We start from the raw sequence: 16,502 nt of genomic DNA, 5'->3' as shown, positions 1-16,502 counted from the left end.
GCCTGCATAGAGCTGAAAAGGTGAGCCTTCCACTACTGGGGAGAGCGCCACAGTCGTAAAATGAACATCCACCATTTGCTGATGAAGTGAGATGAGACTGTCCTAATAACAAAAGTAGGCTATGCAAAACCTTTCACCTGGTAGCCTGTGTAGTGTGTTTGACAAAATCACAGCAGAAAATCATTACTCTATTTTTGAGGATTTCCAGTTTTACGTTATGTTCATCTTGTATCCTCTAATTATACAACAGATGAAAGATTGTAGCATGTATCATAATATGCATCATGTAATATTAGAATAGATACCCCTTACTTCGATAATACTTACAGTATAAATACATTTCAAGTTTCCAGGTTGTTACCCACTTATTCCTCAAACTTATCATTCACATGTACTTACAAATATGTACTGGAACATATCGTCCTGGTGTACACTGTTATGACACTGAAGTACGCTCTAATTTCAGGCTATGTACGCTGTAAGTCACAGCCTGTAAAATAAGGCATTTCTATAGCTAATATATGATTCAACTAAAGTGGATCTAAAATTCAAATTCCTTTAACAAACTTTAATTGATTCTGTACAATACTCTGTATCAGTGTTGAATGCATTTAATAAAAGATAGCAGCGAGATAACTGTCTATAAACTCAATAATGCAAGGCTCACACTTTTAAGAGTCCACGAGATTTCCACTACAGTGGATTTTTTTACTTTCTTCCTCGACTCACTCATGTTTGCACAAGGTTGCATCAGTCTCCTTTCATGTCACCCCAGTTCACAGCATTTATCCACAGGATGTGCTTGAAAAGCACTGCCCTATTTGTACTGCTGATGATCATCTTTGGTCTGCTATTCAGTATAGGACACTTTGATCTCTTTTTGTTATGTTGGCACATAATTTCCCTGCAGTTTAGGCACAGAAACCTTCTGTCTAGCTTGTCTTTGAAGCTTTGAAGGTAAACATCAACCTTGTTTCAGCAATATTACAGTCATAGACCCTACAACTTGTTTTATCCATTGTATTTTTTTTTAAGTTTTAAAGGTCGTATGAAAAGTTTAAAGAAGTATTTGAAAAGTGAAAACTAAATGATACATGTAGTAACTGCTTTGTACTTTATAGTTTCTGAATACACTTGGTGGAGATTCAAGTCTGCGCTGTTAGATTGATTCAATAGGGGAAACCATTGAAAGTGGAAGAACACAGCACAGAGCAATAAAACCAGCCAGGATAAGGTCAAACAATCATTTACACTCAATCAACATGCAAAACCTAGACATACTGAGGTGTTGCAGTTTAAGGTACAATTGATATTTGGAAAAACGTAATGAAAACGTATAGGTCCAACATGTTAATACAGGTAAAAGAAAATAGAAAACAAAATGCTAAAATGTTGCAAATGTTTAACATCACAGCCACAAAGACAGAAGTGGCAGGATTACACAGAATTTTCAGATGGATTTCTGCAGCTAAAGCTGCACACTGTGCTGGTGCCGATGTTTGACATTGACTTACCCAGGACCCCCATCAACCCCAATGTAAATCTGACAATAGTGTTTCATTTTTGTGACCTCGTAACCAGCACTAAAGCTGTGTTTGTCTCTTCAGAGCATATTTACTTTCAGTCTGGGCCTCAGCTCCAGATGGCATGAAGAGGGATTTAGAAACTTTTCACAAAGTCATAGAGAAGCAGATGAAGACAAGAATTCTGACAAAAGAAGCTAACACTCATCAAAGAGAGGCAACGCATTGCCCTGTTATTTGGATGACTGAGTTCTTCTTTGTTGAAGACTTTTATATACAGTAGCTGCAAATTTGTCTACGCCATTTTCTGACAATCAGACTGAATTATGTTATCACTTACCCTATCATTCAAGAAATGAAGTTATTGCATTTGTCTTCCACTGATATCCAGTCACTGATCACTAAAACATGTTGTGCTTCAATGCTTTTTCAAACTGCAGTATCACACCTCTCTGAAAGACATGCCAGGTCCTGGACATAAAGTCCTTCTGCCACTGTGCTGCAGTGACAAGTTCAGTTGAAGGGTCGAGGTCTGATTGGCCTCAGTGATTTGAAACCCAGGAAGAACATCTCCAGACTTGCTTCAGAAGACCTTTTGGAAAAAAGTTTGCATTTGTTGAGATTTGGCAAACATTATACAGTATATGCAAACTTTATGAAATGCTGTCCACCATAGTTTCAAATGATTTGTGGCTCCTTGTGAAATCAGCATTACATATAATACATTACCATATTTCTTATTTTAAAAAACAATGTATAAAACCATATTATGTCATAGTTCTCTGTCTGTCTGTTTCTTGCCTTCCTACTATATATTTTATATTTTTCAGTGTATTTTGGCATTCACTGTCACTCACTCCTGTTGCTGTACCTTCTACAGTATTTTTTTCAGTTACACTTCTGCAGTGAAGTGCTTTGTACTGTAAAGCTATGGCTACAGTTATACAGCAGTCCCAGAGGTGTTTTCATGGATTTCAATTCACTATCATATGTTACTTAATGGTTGTTGGTGAACACAGCAACTCCACAGCATAGGTGTAGAATAAAACAAGAGACTATTACAGATTGGTGGAACCAGTCTTAAGTGGCAGCTGAACAGGTTGGTTTTCATCAGTGCTGTATGTGTTTTACACTGAATATATAAACCAAAGCAATGTGATTATGAATTTAGTTAGAAATATTGTTTATAAATAGACATAATCATACTTATTAAGTCTTAAAACAGTAAATTCAGAGGTAATTTTCAATGGTCTTTGTTCAAACTATAGCATTTTCCCCCTTATAAATCAATTAAAATGTGCAAAACAGCCATCAAAAAGTCATTCATTTGTATTAGTTCCTTTATTTACTTATTAATTATCCCCTTAATAGGTAATTGAAAATAACTCAATTCCATCACTATTAATAGATAAATGAGTAGATTTCTAAATTAAAAATCAAGAGGTTCTGCTTCATAGTGGCATAAAATGGAGCTACTCAAATGAAGTTGAAGCACCTTAAATTTGTTTTTAAGTACCATGCTTGAGTTATAAAAAAAAAGGTTCTAGGAATATCTCAAACCACTCCTGTGGTGACAATGTCTGTCTGTATATGCAGTACAGTACAGCTCAACATTTAGCTCACTGTTTTATGAGAGGATCACCTCAGTCCCCACAAGGCTGATATCCTGTAGATTTGTTTTGGGTTGAATATAATTTTTGGGCTCATGTTGCAGCGTCTGTAGGGTGATTAAATCCCATCTGTCTGGAACATTTCCCCCCCTCTAAGCTCAGCCATCCATATACAGTATTTTCCCGTCTGCCATTGCGCCTGCTCTCCTGCTGATACTTCCTGTGTGTTTCTTTCTTTTTCTCTGTTTGCTCATCTCTCCCAGGGCAGAACTGTGACAAGCTGGGGCATTGAAATGACCTGTCAAAGATGGCCTTAAAGACAGAATGGCAACAAACAGCTGGGCATTGAACATATCAATCAGTGTTAAGCAGGGAGAACATACACACATTGGCAGACGCAAGGTCATTCATTTTAATAATTTCTGCAAATTAATGATTTTTAAATCAACAAAAGCACTTAAGCTAGTTGACACTGTGATTCAGTCTTGTCTTTAATTTCTTTTTTTCCTCCTGTGTGTGTAATGGAAAGGCTGACAATCCCCATTTGAGGAAATCTTGATTCCACAGGCTCTCCCTATGAGGCACTGTCTTGAGCTTTTGCTCCTCTTCACTCAGGCACAATTAAAAAAACATTTTCTGAAAATCTAATTTTGAATGTTTCTCTTTGGCTGATTGACTGAATTTTTATTAGTCACAAGAAACTCTGTTCAGTAACACTAGATATGTTCTGATGCGATCAGTTTTAGGCTTTAAGTTTATTTCACGGTACAGCAGGAGAATAAACAAATGTATTTTATGCATTTAAAAATGAAGCAGTACCAAAATGTATTAACATATTATTCTACTGTTCTCTTCATACTGTGTATTTGCCAGATAAATAATGATTTTTACAATGTCAATTTTAAACATATGCTTTTGTAAATATTATTTTTGTCAAAACAAAATTCTTATTCAGTACAAGTTATTTAATGAGATCTGGATCAATGGATTTTGTAAGCTTAGGACTGAGTTTTTAACCCTGGTTCCAGTCTTTGTGCTAAGCTAAACTTGCTTGAAATCACGAGCTGGTTAGTGGTTACTTAACTTCATGTCTCCTCTCTCCCATAGTGTGTCCTCTCTCTCTCCCTGTACCTTCCTGCAGGTAGCCCTGGCTCTGGAGCTCTATGTTTCTGATGAGCAGTCACCGGACATGTTAACCTGCCCAGTGTTTGATTGTTTGCTGTGTCTTGTTGCTTTTCTTCTTTTCTCTCTCCTCTATCCACTCACCCCAACTGGTCGAGGCAGAAGGCCGCCCACCAAGAGCCGGGGTCTGTTGGAGGTTTCTTCCATTAAAGGGAGTTTTTCCTCCCCACAGTTGCCAAGTGCTGCTCAAAGGGGGATTTGTTGGGTCTTACCAATAATACAGTTTATAACTTGTCATAGGTATGTCTTCTCAGTCATTAAAACATTTTAAGCACAGTGTTATATTATTAGGCTATAATATTGCTATAGACTAATGTCTCACTCTGGACCTAGAAGATACCCTATGCAGAACAGTTTAGTGACTGAAAATACGGCACTCCTAAAAAATAGCTACTGCATTCAACATCATTTCTAATAGTATGACTGATATTCACATACAGTAGGCTGACATCATTTTGCTGTTGTAGTGTACCCAACATATATTTGTTGTAATTTATCATATATTAACATGTTCTTCATAGCTTTTTGTAGTTCTTATCTTTCTCTCATATCAGAATGACAATTTAGTAGGCCTATCAGTCTGCACGTCCTGTCCACGCACTGGGTAAGGAAATTGTCTGTATTGGTCAATGCTGAACAGAACAGGTAGAATAGTCATAAAACAGCCACATCGGAGTCACAGCATCCAGCCAGGTGCTACTGGCCTTTACCACTGTGAAGTGCCACAGATGGCCATGGAGCATGCACACCATGAATCTCTATCAATAAACCAGATCTCACCCTGTAAAATCAACAAGTAAGAAACAGTCCCTGAGCTAAGAAAGAATCAACTGCTGTGTTTACTCTGCTCCACTAGCTGGCTTGCCAGACTCTGTAGCTATACAACATCGTCCTGCTGAGTAAACTCAGACTAGGTTCCTGTTATCTTCTGCCTAACCTACAGTTATGCTGTAAAATTTGACTGGTGTTTGTACTGGACTCACTGGGAGCTGTGGTCCTGAGTCTGCAGCTCTGCTCTTCCTCTCTGTTGTCTGCTGTTGCACAGTTACTACTGCTTAATGCACAACTTTTTGAAGCATTTAGATTAGTTTGTAAATTTTCTCTGAGTTTTTCAGCCACAGATTTACCTTTGTCATTCATATAAAGACAATCAGCAACAGTCCACTGCTGCTGCCTGAGATTCTGCTCACACAAACACAAACATGTGTGCAGCTGCTAGAAATATCCATCCTAGAAGAACATAAAATGTCTTCCACTGGCATCTGCAGGTGATCATACATCCAGTTGATGTTATGAGTGAAGTTCAGGCACAGAACAGTGAAGCCATACAAACTTTATGGGCCATGCGATGGCCCTTCTGTCAGCACTATGCACATGCAGCAGCTAGAGTCTGGCAGTTCCCTCCTATAACCCTATCTCTATCCTTTTATTGCATTGCCCCTGAGCAAGATAACTGTTCCAGTAGACCCAAAGTGGTCACCAGTGTCAGACTGGATAGTACCCAGAATGAATGTATGAACACCTGGACATGAAGCAGGGCCTTGCTATAAGATCATTTTGGCTCCTGAGTGAAATTTAACATGTAATGGGTTTGTAATTGACACTTTTAAATTATTCTAATAGCAAATGTGTTTGTTTATATAAAAATGTTACCCTTCAGGTCAAAATGGGCATTTGTGTGTGTGTTTGTGTGTTTTAATATTCTTAACTACTTCTTGGATAGCTTGTGCTCTTCTTCTTCATTGCCCTTGCTGGGATGTGTCTTGGCATTTAACTGCTGCCAACAAATTTCATATCAACAACATTAAATTGTCAGGATTGTATATCAGGTGTATATGCATCCTTATCTTTTTGATACAAACACATGGGAACCCACTCATCAAAACACTGCTGCACAGTGTAACTAGTGGTCGAAACCTTCAAGGCCTTCTTGAAATTACTGTAAATATCCACAGTAGCATAGTGGCTTTGACAGCTACACCATCACCGTCTACAAATGTCACACTGTATCAGTTCAGCACTACACATGAGAATACACGAACCTGTTGACACCCCTGTCTTTCCTCATGAATAAAAGAACAATGGGCTCCATTTTAAATGCATAAGTGCAATAACCAGCACAGGGCACCAGGTCTAGGGTGCATGGACTATATGGGCATCTCCAAAGACAAATGCTATTTTAGTTCATGCAGGTGGAGCAGAAGAGCTGACGGGGTGGGTTATAGATAGGCAAGTGTGGGGATTAATAAATGATCTTAGCCAGTCACATTACTCTGAAAGAGCTGAGCCAGTCACAGTGAGGCATGACAACAACAGCTATACAATTATACAGTTGGTTTCTCCAGGAAATTATGTTACCTACAGTTCAAATCTGCTGTCAAATGCATGTGGGTTATAACAGTTCAATAGTTCAGTGATGAATACAAACATAATAATTTTAAAAGCGGTTTAGTGAAGTTGTTTATATGGTTGTTTCAGCCCTGTGCAGTTTGACCTTTCTTCTTCCAGCTCTTCATTCAGCCACCGAATGTCCTAGGCAGAGGTGTAGAGCTATTTGTTGATGTACTGGAGCACACCTACTGTATGACACGTACATGTTCATGCACATGACTAAGTTGTGGCTCATTCTGATGGTCAAATGTTAGGCTGAATGTTACAGCCACAGATAACCTTATATTGATGCCAACTTTTTCATTTGTATCAATTAGCGTTAGCTAGGAGCACAGCTATAGGCGTATACTGGCCAATTTTAATCTGCAAAGTTTTCTTGTATGTTACTCAATGCATGAGCTAAATGAATCAATCACCACACCTTAAATAATTTAATATAACAACTTAAGCTAACTAAATCAAAGAAACTTTATTGTCCACTTTATTATTTTTAATGGTTCTCTTGCAGGACATATGCTTTACTGTTGATTGGATTTTTTCAAGCGCTGGCAAAAAAAGTTACGTTATGAATTTCAAACAGATTATACAATATATATATTTTTTCTCTCTTAGAAATGATTCATTTATTGATATTTTTAAATATATATATATACTTATTCTAAAATACATTAAAAAAACAATACATATTATTTTTTGGCAGCTTTTGAAATGCAAAAAGAATTTTTGATTAGATTGCAGAATGGCTTATAAAATATATAGAGAAAGTCGAAAGAGTAATTTAGAATAAAAAAAAAACACCTGAGTAAAATAAAGGAGAAGGAATGGGAAAGGTAAGAAGGAGGAGCATGATGGAAAACCATTTCCCATGGAAGAACATGAATTCATCTGGAGCCCAACAAAAAAGGATAATAACAACCTGCAAATATCCAAGATCTCTCTCATCTGTAAGAAAGACATCATATATTTGAGCTGATGTAAATTCATTGGTGATGAATAGCAGCATTGATTCAGGCCACTGTTAATGTTTTTCTTTTTTGGTTCCAAACATTTACTGTTATTTGCTGTGAGGGAAAGGCTGCCTCCACACCACTATCCTTCTACATTCACAGCATCAGAGATAGGACAGACAAGCCATTCACTCACTCACTTACTCGATTTCAAAAACTGCACATATTGTCCTAAGTAGGTACCATTTACTTGTTGTTAATGAGTCTGAGGTCTTCTTCATGCATTCCCTTATCCATCTTCTCATTTCATGTTTCTTCCCATTTTTGCTACTGTTTTGAGATGACTTTTGTTGTGATTTGGTTTTACCTTCTTCTTGTCACGTTTATTTCTTGGTTTTGACCTATATCAATGAGACATCTACACTGGCTAGCAGCTACCTCTAGCACAGCAACAATCTTTAATTAAATCTGAATTTAACTGGACTAACTAATAGATGCTAATCACTTATGCTGTTCTTATTGTTGAGTACTTAGGACTAGATGATATAATGCCTTATATCTGCAAGTCTTTCATGCCACATTGAAGAAACTTGTCTTTATCCACGCTGAGTTCTGGTGCCTACGCATTACAGTGGTTTACAGGTGACACATCTTCAGTTGTGCAGCTCAGTGTCGTCGAATGTTTCGGCTGTTTAATCACAATACACCCTCGGCTGAGCAGGCCCACCACAGGCTGATCAGACCCAGGTTTGTGTCCCACTGTCCTTGAAGCCCATCCAGGATATTTCCTCTTCAGCCTTATCAACTGACTAGTGCATTCTGCAGCCTCTGATGTTTCTTCCAAAGTTTTTTTCTTTCTGGAATCTAGTTGTTGATGTTGCTATAAAGCCTTGGCAGCCAACTTCCACTGGTTGGACCATTGCACTTTCACACTATTTGCCCCTTCACCTACAGTATTTGCACTTGGTGACCTGCTCCTCAGCCACAGCCACCCCTTAATCCTCTGCTTTGCCGGCCATGTTGTATTCGTTCACTCCAAATCCAATGGCCAGCCTCAGTCGGAGTGTAGCTTTGAGGCACACACAGCTATTTATGGAACAAAGAGGAAACAGCAACAGTCTCATTTTCTATCTACCTAACTTCTTTATTGCTTGGGGATTTACACCAGTGACTTTTTTTGGTCACAAGATGCCTGGAGAGATCAGAGCTGCCCCTGCTGTGAATCTGCTGCTTATGTGATCGTCCAGCTTTGATCCTTTGGCTCACAGTGTGACTATCACATACAAACAGAAACATAAACATATGGTGAGTGTATGCCCCTGTTTAGCCTGTTTAGCCTGTAGGCCTAGTTTAAGGAAGCATGTGCAGGTCACAACACAGAATTCACACACAAACACACATTTTACTTGGGATCATAATTGCAAACATACAAAAATGTTGAATAGCACATTTGTGTAGCATAGGCTGCATAGCAAAGCAGTCACATTATGGAATTTTCTTATGCCAGTATTAAATTAAATATTGCATTTGGAGTCAGCACATTTTTACACTTTGGTTGTTGGACACATTAAACAAGATATAATGTGAGCTAGCTTGTAGCCAATAAGCTGATTGTATCTCCTCTGGACAGAGGCGTGCTAGCTTTTTTGTCCATCTGTGGTGCTGAGCGAGGGTAACTGGTTTCTGGCCCATGACTCTCCCAGATAATGTAACAATCATATAGGTTTACTGTTGGTTTAATTTTAATGTATGAGAAATCATGTTTTGCCTGGTATTTTGCATGGCAGACAGGTCTAAATACTACAATACGCACGGGGTTTGGAAAACTTGCTATGAAGTAGAATCCAGAACAAATTGGAACAGAAGGGGCTGTTTTAGCTATTAATAACAAAATGTGGTGCCATAGCTGCTGTTTCATCAGAAGTGACAGAACTTAAAACTGAGTTTGTTTAAGCCAAAAATTGTGTTTTCAGCTTTCTTAACAGTGGAATATTTGGCTCTCGCCCACTGTTAGCGGCACACATGTCAGAACATTAAGCTTGGTGATTGGATGTTTCCTGCACAAATGCACCTTTGTAGTCATATCTTTGATATAGACACCCTTGGATCTTTGACTTTTTACCATGGAACCTGATGTTTTCTAAGTTGTTGGGAGAGTTTCTTGCCAATCCAAGCCACAGAAGTGTTCCAACTATGTATCAACAGAACAATGAATGGGATATACTTCACATTATTCTTCTCCCACTTTGCAGATGTATAGTTTGAGAAAATGTTACACATGGTATTAAATAATATGTTTGCATTAAACAATTACAATTGAAACTATATACAGCAAACCACAGGAATCTGGAAAAAAAGTCAACTGTTTGCTGTGTTACTTGGAATTATATGACCTGTTATTAGAGTATATGAGCAGAAATGTGATACCAAGAGTACATAAGTTTGTAAATAACTACTAGCAGAAGATCGAGAGGGAAACACAGTACAGTTATTTACGTGACAAAAATATTATCTGGCTACAGGCTTCACACCTGGGCTTGTTACATGAGGATAGATCTGTGTAGCCTTACAAGCTATATAAATCACATGCACATCTGTGGCCACTGTCTTTTAGTCTGTGTTAGAAACAGTAGAAAAATAACAGCCCAATCAAAAACTATCACAATTTTAATGCACAAGAGTGCAAGAGTTTTTGATGTAAGCATCAAACATCTATGTCATCACCTTTATACAGTAAGAAAAACTAAATCTAATTATTTTCCAGCTGTGGCTTCAGAATGTAATGGTAACAATACAGCATTTTGGAAACTAGTAAAATCCTTAAGGAACAAGTCCTCACACCCTCTCCCCCTAGAAATGAATGGTGAAAATGTTATTGAAAGTGTTGAAGCTCAAAATCAACAAACATATTTTGGAGTGACAGTCAAATAGTCTTCTGCCAGTCAAATCATCTTTTATTTTGTTTAGTAATTGAAGCATAAGCCTGTAAAAGTCCCTCACATTCTCTGGTGAGTGATTTACAAACAGCCTCTCCTTCCTCAAACATATTCTTAACTCTGATGAGATCTCAGATGACTAACAGCTGCTGCACTGACAGCAGGGCTGCAGATTTTACACCTGTTTTCTCCTGATGTTAAATTTCAGCCTCAGTTCCCTCTGTGGCAGCGGTGGTAAATCAGGTTCTGAGAGTATTTGTATAAACTTCTATTCTCTCCTTCCTGACTTTTGCATCCCTGAACGGGAACTCTTAAAATACATACTGCATGAAACCGGATGCACAAATTCCTTCAGTGCCACACTGCAACTCATTAGTAAGTATGAACACATGCAATTTCACCGTTTAGTACCAAAAGGTGTGGATCCCTCCCCTCAGAGCAACTGTTGTACACATTTACTAACTCTTACTTCAGGTGAAATCCCCTTAATATGGAAGACTAACACTTCCGTTGCATAAAGGTGGTGATATGTGAATCACTAGTTAACTCCCATTTATGTTTTCTTGAAGGATATAATGTCCCTCAGCTTAAGCTGTCAGGCCTTAGACCGTCTCATAGCATGAGTGTTTTTAAAAGCATAGCATTGTTTTTAAAAAAAGACTCTTGGTAGACCTGTCCAGTACTTTTGATACTGTTGATCACAACTTTTTGTTAAATAAGTTGCTTTCTGTGGATTGGGTCATAGTATAGCTTTCACTTGGGTTCAGTAAGGATTCTTATTTGCCCCACTCCTTTTTACCCTGTATATAAATAACATCTACGTATTTTCTATCTCAGTACTGCAGTGCATATACTTATGCTGATGCATGGCTCCAGACTAACATTTCATATGCCATCAAGTTTCTCAGATGGTGGCACCATCTCTCTGTTTTACAGCATAATGCAAATGAAGCTGTATTTTTTTTTTTTTTACAAATTATTTTAAATAACCTTACCATCCAATGTGCATAGCCTACAGTTAGAGTCAGAAGTTTACTTACTGTATACTTAGGCTGAAGTCATTAAAAAGTTTTTTAACCTCTCCACAGATGTCATGGCAACAAACTCTCATTGTGTCACATTGATTAGGACCTAATTTATGCATGACAAGTAATTTTTTTTCCAACAGTTGTTTACAGATAGATTAGTTCACTTGTAACTCACTACTCGTATATCACAATTCCAGTAAGTCAGAAGTGTCCATATACTCAGTTGACTTGGCCTTTAAACAACTTGGAAAATTCCAGAAAATGATGTCATGGCTTTAAAAGCTTCTGATTGGCTAAATGACATCATCTGAGTCAATAGGATGTGCAGCTGTGGATGTATTTTAAGGCCTACACTTCAAATTCAGTACCTCTTCATTTTGACGTCATGGAACAATCTAAAGAAATTAGTGAAGACATCAGAACAAAAATTGTTGACCCCCACATGTCTGGTTGATGTGAATGTAATGAAAGAAATAAAAGCTTTTTCTCTACTATTCTGACATTTCACATTCTTAAAATAATGGAGTGATCCTAACTTACCTAAGAAATGGAATGTTTATAGGTTTAAGTATCAGGAGCTTTGAAAAACTGAGTTAAAATGTATTTGACTAAGGTGTTTATAAAATTCCAACTTCAACTGTATATTTAAAGTGAAATTCAGAGATAGGGAAACGTATGGAACACAATAGAAGTGGCAACTCATTTCTGGAACATTTTTCCACCTCTCTTTATGTCTAGTCACTTTAGCGCTGTATGGCCCAACAGGCAACATGATGATAAGATGACATTAATGATGACAGTGGTGATGATGATTATGCTGTTATATCTCAACTGAAGTATAAACCGATGAATTGTGTGCCTGCTTTGCCATTTTTGTATGTGATTTACTTGTAGCATGTCTTTATTCTGAATAATTATTTCTGGACTTCATGCACAGTTCAGCTCTCTCACTTGCCTGGCTAGTGCTAGCTCATTTCTGGGCTTTCTTTACTAGTAGCCTATTAAAGAAGGACTTGATGGTAAAACCAGAAAGTTTACAGTGACACCAGGAGCCTGATCCATCAGAAGAGATTCAAGTAAAAAGTTTCCAGTGCTTCTACAGGGAGAGCAGCTGTTTGTGCATTACCAGTTTGTTTTGCAGTTGCACCCAGTCACAGTCGCAGTGTGACAAAGTCAGTCACACCTCAAGTTTGGTTGTGAAATGTGACTGATCACTCATAGTCTGGAGCTCTGTGGTGATACTGCGTTGTATCACACTGACCCCATCACAAATCAGGCCTTACCAGATTACAGTTAACCTTTCTGTTTAATCTAAAGCTTGTCCTAAAGTCAAGAAAGACTAAATGTATGCATTTCACACAGACTCAAACCACGGATGTTCCCAGTCCTGTTCATAAATAACAAATTCAAACTGAGGTTTTACTGTACACCAAAACAGAACCATTATACATTCATCATATTGTCTATCACGCTCCTTTCACACTGGAGGCAACCTTTTCATGTTTTTTTCCCCACAAATCAATAATAATTTAAGAACCAATATTCTGTCATTGGACCCTTGCACATCACTATAAGGAATATAACTGAAAGAAAAGCAGCATAAATTTTTTTCATCCCAAGGTTGATTTTTTCAGAACACCTGTGGCCAGTCACGACACAGCTTTTTGGGGAGTTGCAGCATTCTTACCACAAGCGCATGGTATCTTATCAGCTACTTCTGGACATCCAGTGAAAATCTTGGGGTGATATACTAAAAAAGCTATACAGCATAGAGGAATTTCAGGCTACATAAGTTAACAGACAGGCAAAAATACTATGGTGTAAAATAAAATGTATTCTGTCTAATTCCTTGGCTAATCCCATGTGAATATTAGGCAGGGGTTTATTTCTCTGTACTGTCAACTCAGGTTTAATCATCCAAATGACCAACAATCTAGCTCCCGAACAATGGATTTCTGGCATGTCAGAAATTTGGTCGGCTGGCTTGCAGGATCATGGTCCGAAGTTAGTTCAGTGCACTTGTGTGAGTAAAAAGACTTTGACATAACAACATGGCACAGATGAGATATCACATTTTATTGGCAGAATAAACTGAAACAAGGCCATAATATATTTGTATACTGTATATGGACGAGGCTAATTGAGCTTGCAATGTGTCATCAGAACATTGAGACGATCAGAAGCAACAAGAGATATATCTACTGAGAGCAGCTGTACAAAGTAAAAAGGCTGAAAATAACAGTGTTTTTCTTGTATTACAAATGCAAATATGTCTGACTTTAGGTTTTTTAGGTGTAATTACAAAACAACACACATCAGATTTCACACATTTTATTAAAATGTTATTAAAATGTAATTTCCTTTCGACACTTTTCTTTTACTTCCATATACTATAGCTCAACAGATCATGGGTAATGCATGGCTAAATACAGCTTGATTCTCCTGTTACCATGTGCTTTAGCAAATACATCTAAACTCCTCAAGATTGAGGGCCTTAGACCTTCTTTACTCTATACATAAAACCCCCAAATTACTCATCCTTTAATCATTCATTGTACTTCTTATGTTGGTCTTTTCCACTTAGGCACAGAAAAGCTGTGTTCTCATCCCACTGTACTAACATGTAAGGCAAGGGCAGACTTTGAATAACTCATGAAATACTTCCTTATAGGGCACAAGAAGTTTCTGCTAAACTTGTAGGTGATGTCAAGCCACTATTCTGTTTCCTCACAAGTATCCTTTGAAACTGAGGAATCTCATACCCCAAGTCTTCAGCATCGCGCATGTATATTGTGGAAAATGCAAATATACAGTATGATCATTATCACAAAATGTGTCACTGAAAGGGCATAAAGCTTTCACGGTCTCACAGTTATCTCTGGAAAATGGTCTCTTTAGCTCACAATGCATAACATCAAGGATAGCGCTGAATATAATCCTTGAAAAAGGTCTTTCCATCTCAGTTTTCTTCCTGCAAGTGGAGATCTGAGGCAATATCCTTCCATGCTGGAGCTGTCTTTGATTTGACACCTGTGTTGAGGGACAGTGGGTTTGTTTCATTTTTGGGAAGTGCTCCACAAACTATGATTCACATCTACAGTATATACAGACAGTACAGACACATGCACGGGGCTCTCTAGAGGCTCAAGCACTTGCCCTTTTCCCAAGTTTATCAAGTATGCCCCTCTCATCATATACAGTATAATTATGTTGTGGTAAGTATGAACATGCACAGAACAGTAGCAACAGTATGCATCACACTAAATTTGAAGACTTTTTGTATTTGCCCCAGCCATGCCAGCCAACACTTTGGTATATTCAAGTGGATGTGTACTGGACTCTGAGCACTTACAAAACACGGGTGAGATACACTTGCTATGTGGCCTACTTGAAATAGCAAAAATAATGCAGAATGGCACATTCCCGAAGCTGAAATATCAAGTAGCCGAAAATGGAAATAGTACAGTACAGTACAGATACCTCAAAATTGTACAGTATTTGAATAAATGTACATTTATTCTTTTTCCACTAATGAAAAAGGATTGAAGACATTCATGGCTCTGAGGATACACAAGACCATTTATATGAAGAGACACACCGCTTTATCAGGATCAGTTGGTGATTTGATGCTTACGATGAAGGACAGCAGGAAAAGATGCCTAATGTTGATAGTAACGTATTCCCTCGAGTCCTCTCTCGTACATTAAAAGGTTCACTGGTGTCTAGAATAAGATACTTGTAACTCCATATAAGGCCCTGCTATCCCAGCTGTCTATATATTTAACATCGTTAGTTGAATTCAGAGCTCATAACATGATACCAGGTCACAGGAGAGACTGGCTTTAAAAATTCCTCACAAAAGCTTTGAACTGGGGAAATCTGGTTTACAGTACCTCACTAGTTGAATTAGCTGCATCACAGCTTGAGGTTAGATTCATTCTTCTGAGACACTGTGCTTTAACTGTTATTATTGCTAGCAATATCTGTTGTCAAATTAATGAGTGTTAATCTGTAGGTGTGTGCATAACTATTGTTACAAATGTATATATATGATTGATTAATTGTAGATATGTAATTCTTTTTTTTTTATCTCATTGTCTTTGGACATTAGGTTTGTCTTGAAAAAGAGACCTTGATCTCAATCATATTCAGGTATAAAGTTGTCAAAATAAGCAATGTTCATCTGGACAATGATGTTTTTGAACCAAAATGGTGTGAGACATTGTGCAAATGCAGATCAAGTTTGTATGCTGATTGAAGGTTTGAAAGAATATGAAGTATTCCTTCAAGGGTCTAGATTTACATGAACCACTAGGGGGCAGTGGCATATCACATATGTACTTATGTAGGCTATCCCCTGTAAGGAGTGTGTGTGTGTGAATATCAAGAGGGACTGATTTTAAGAAAATGAACTTTGCTTTCTTTGAATTTCAGCTTTGATAAATAAGATCTATCACATTATGTACATGGACTAAACTGATATTGTATCTGATATAATAAAATGAGTGTATTCTACCATAATAAAACATCATACATTATAATCTAATACAGTACAGTATACTACAATGTAATCCAAAACTATATTAGAAACCAAAATGTGGTGTATTTACACAGCCTTTACTGTGTGTACAACAGAAGAGAACCTTTAGGGCTCTGTCTCACTGATCACTAATTAGGCTGCATTCTATCTGCACTGGCAAAGGCTTTAGTTGATGCCACTGTTTATTTAGCTGCAACTTTCTCTGAACCATTGATTAATACAGCGTAGCAGAGGTGATGTGCCAAAAAATGTTTCCTCCAAGGTTATTGTACTCACTAGGGTCTGGAGAGTCCATCATACCTGCACCACATGGATTTTTTGGTCTTGCAAACACCATTCATGTCT

The sequence above is a fragment of the Monopterus albus genome, unplaced genomic scaffold (assembly GCF_001952655.1).
Source record: "Monopterus albus unplaced genomic scaffold, M_albus_1.0 scaffold111.1, whole genome shotgun sequence".
Lineage (NCBI taxonomy): Eukaryota > Metazoa > Chordata > Actinopteri > Synbranchiformes > Synbranchidae > Monopterus > Monopterus albus.
Note: the sequence above shows the minus strand (reverse complement) of the source record.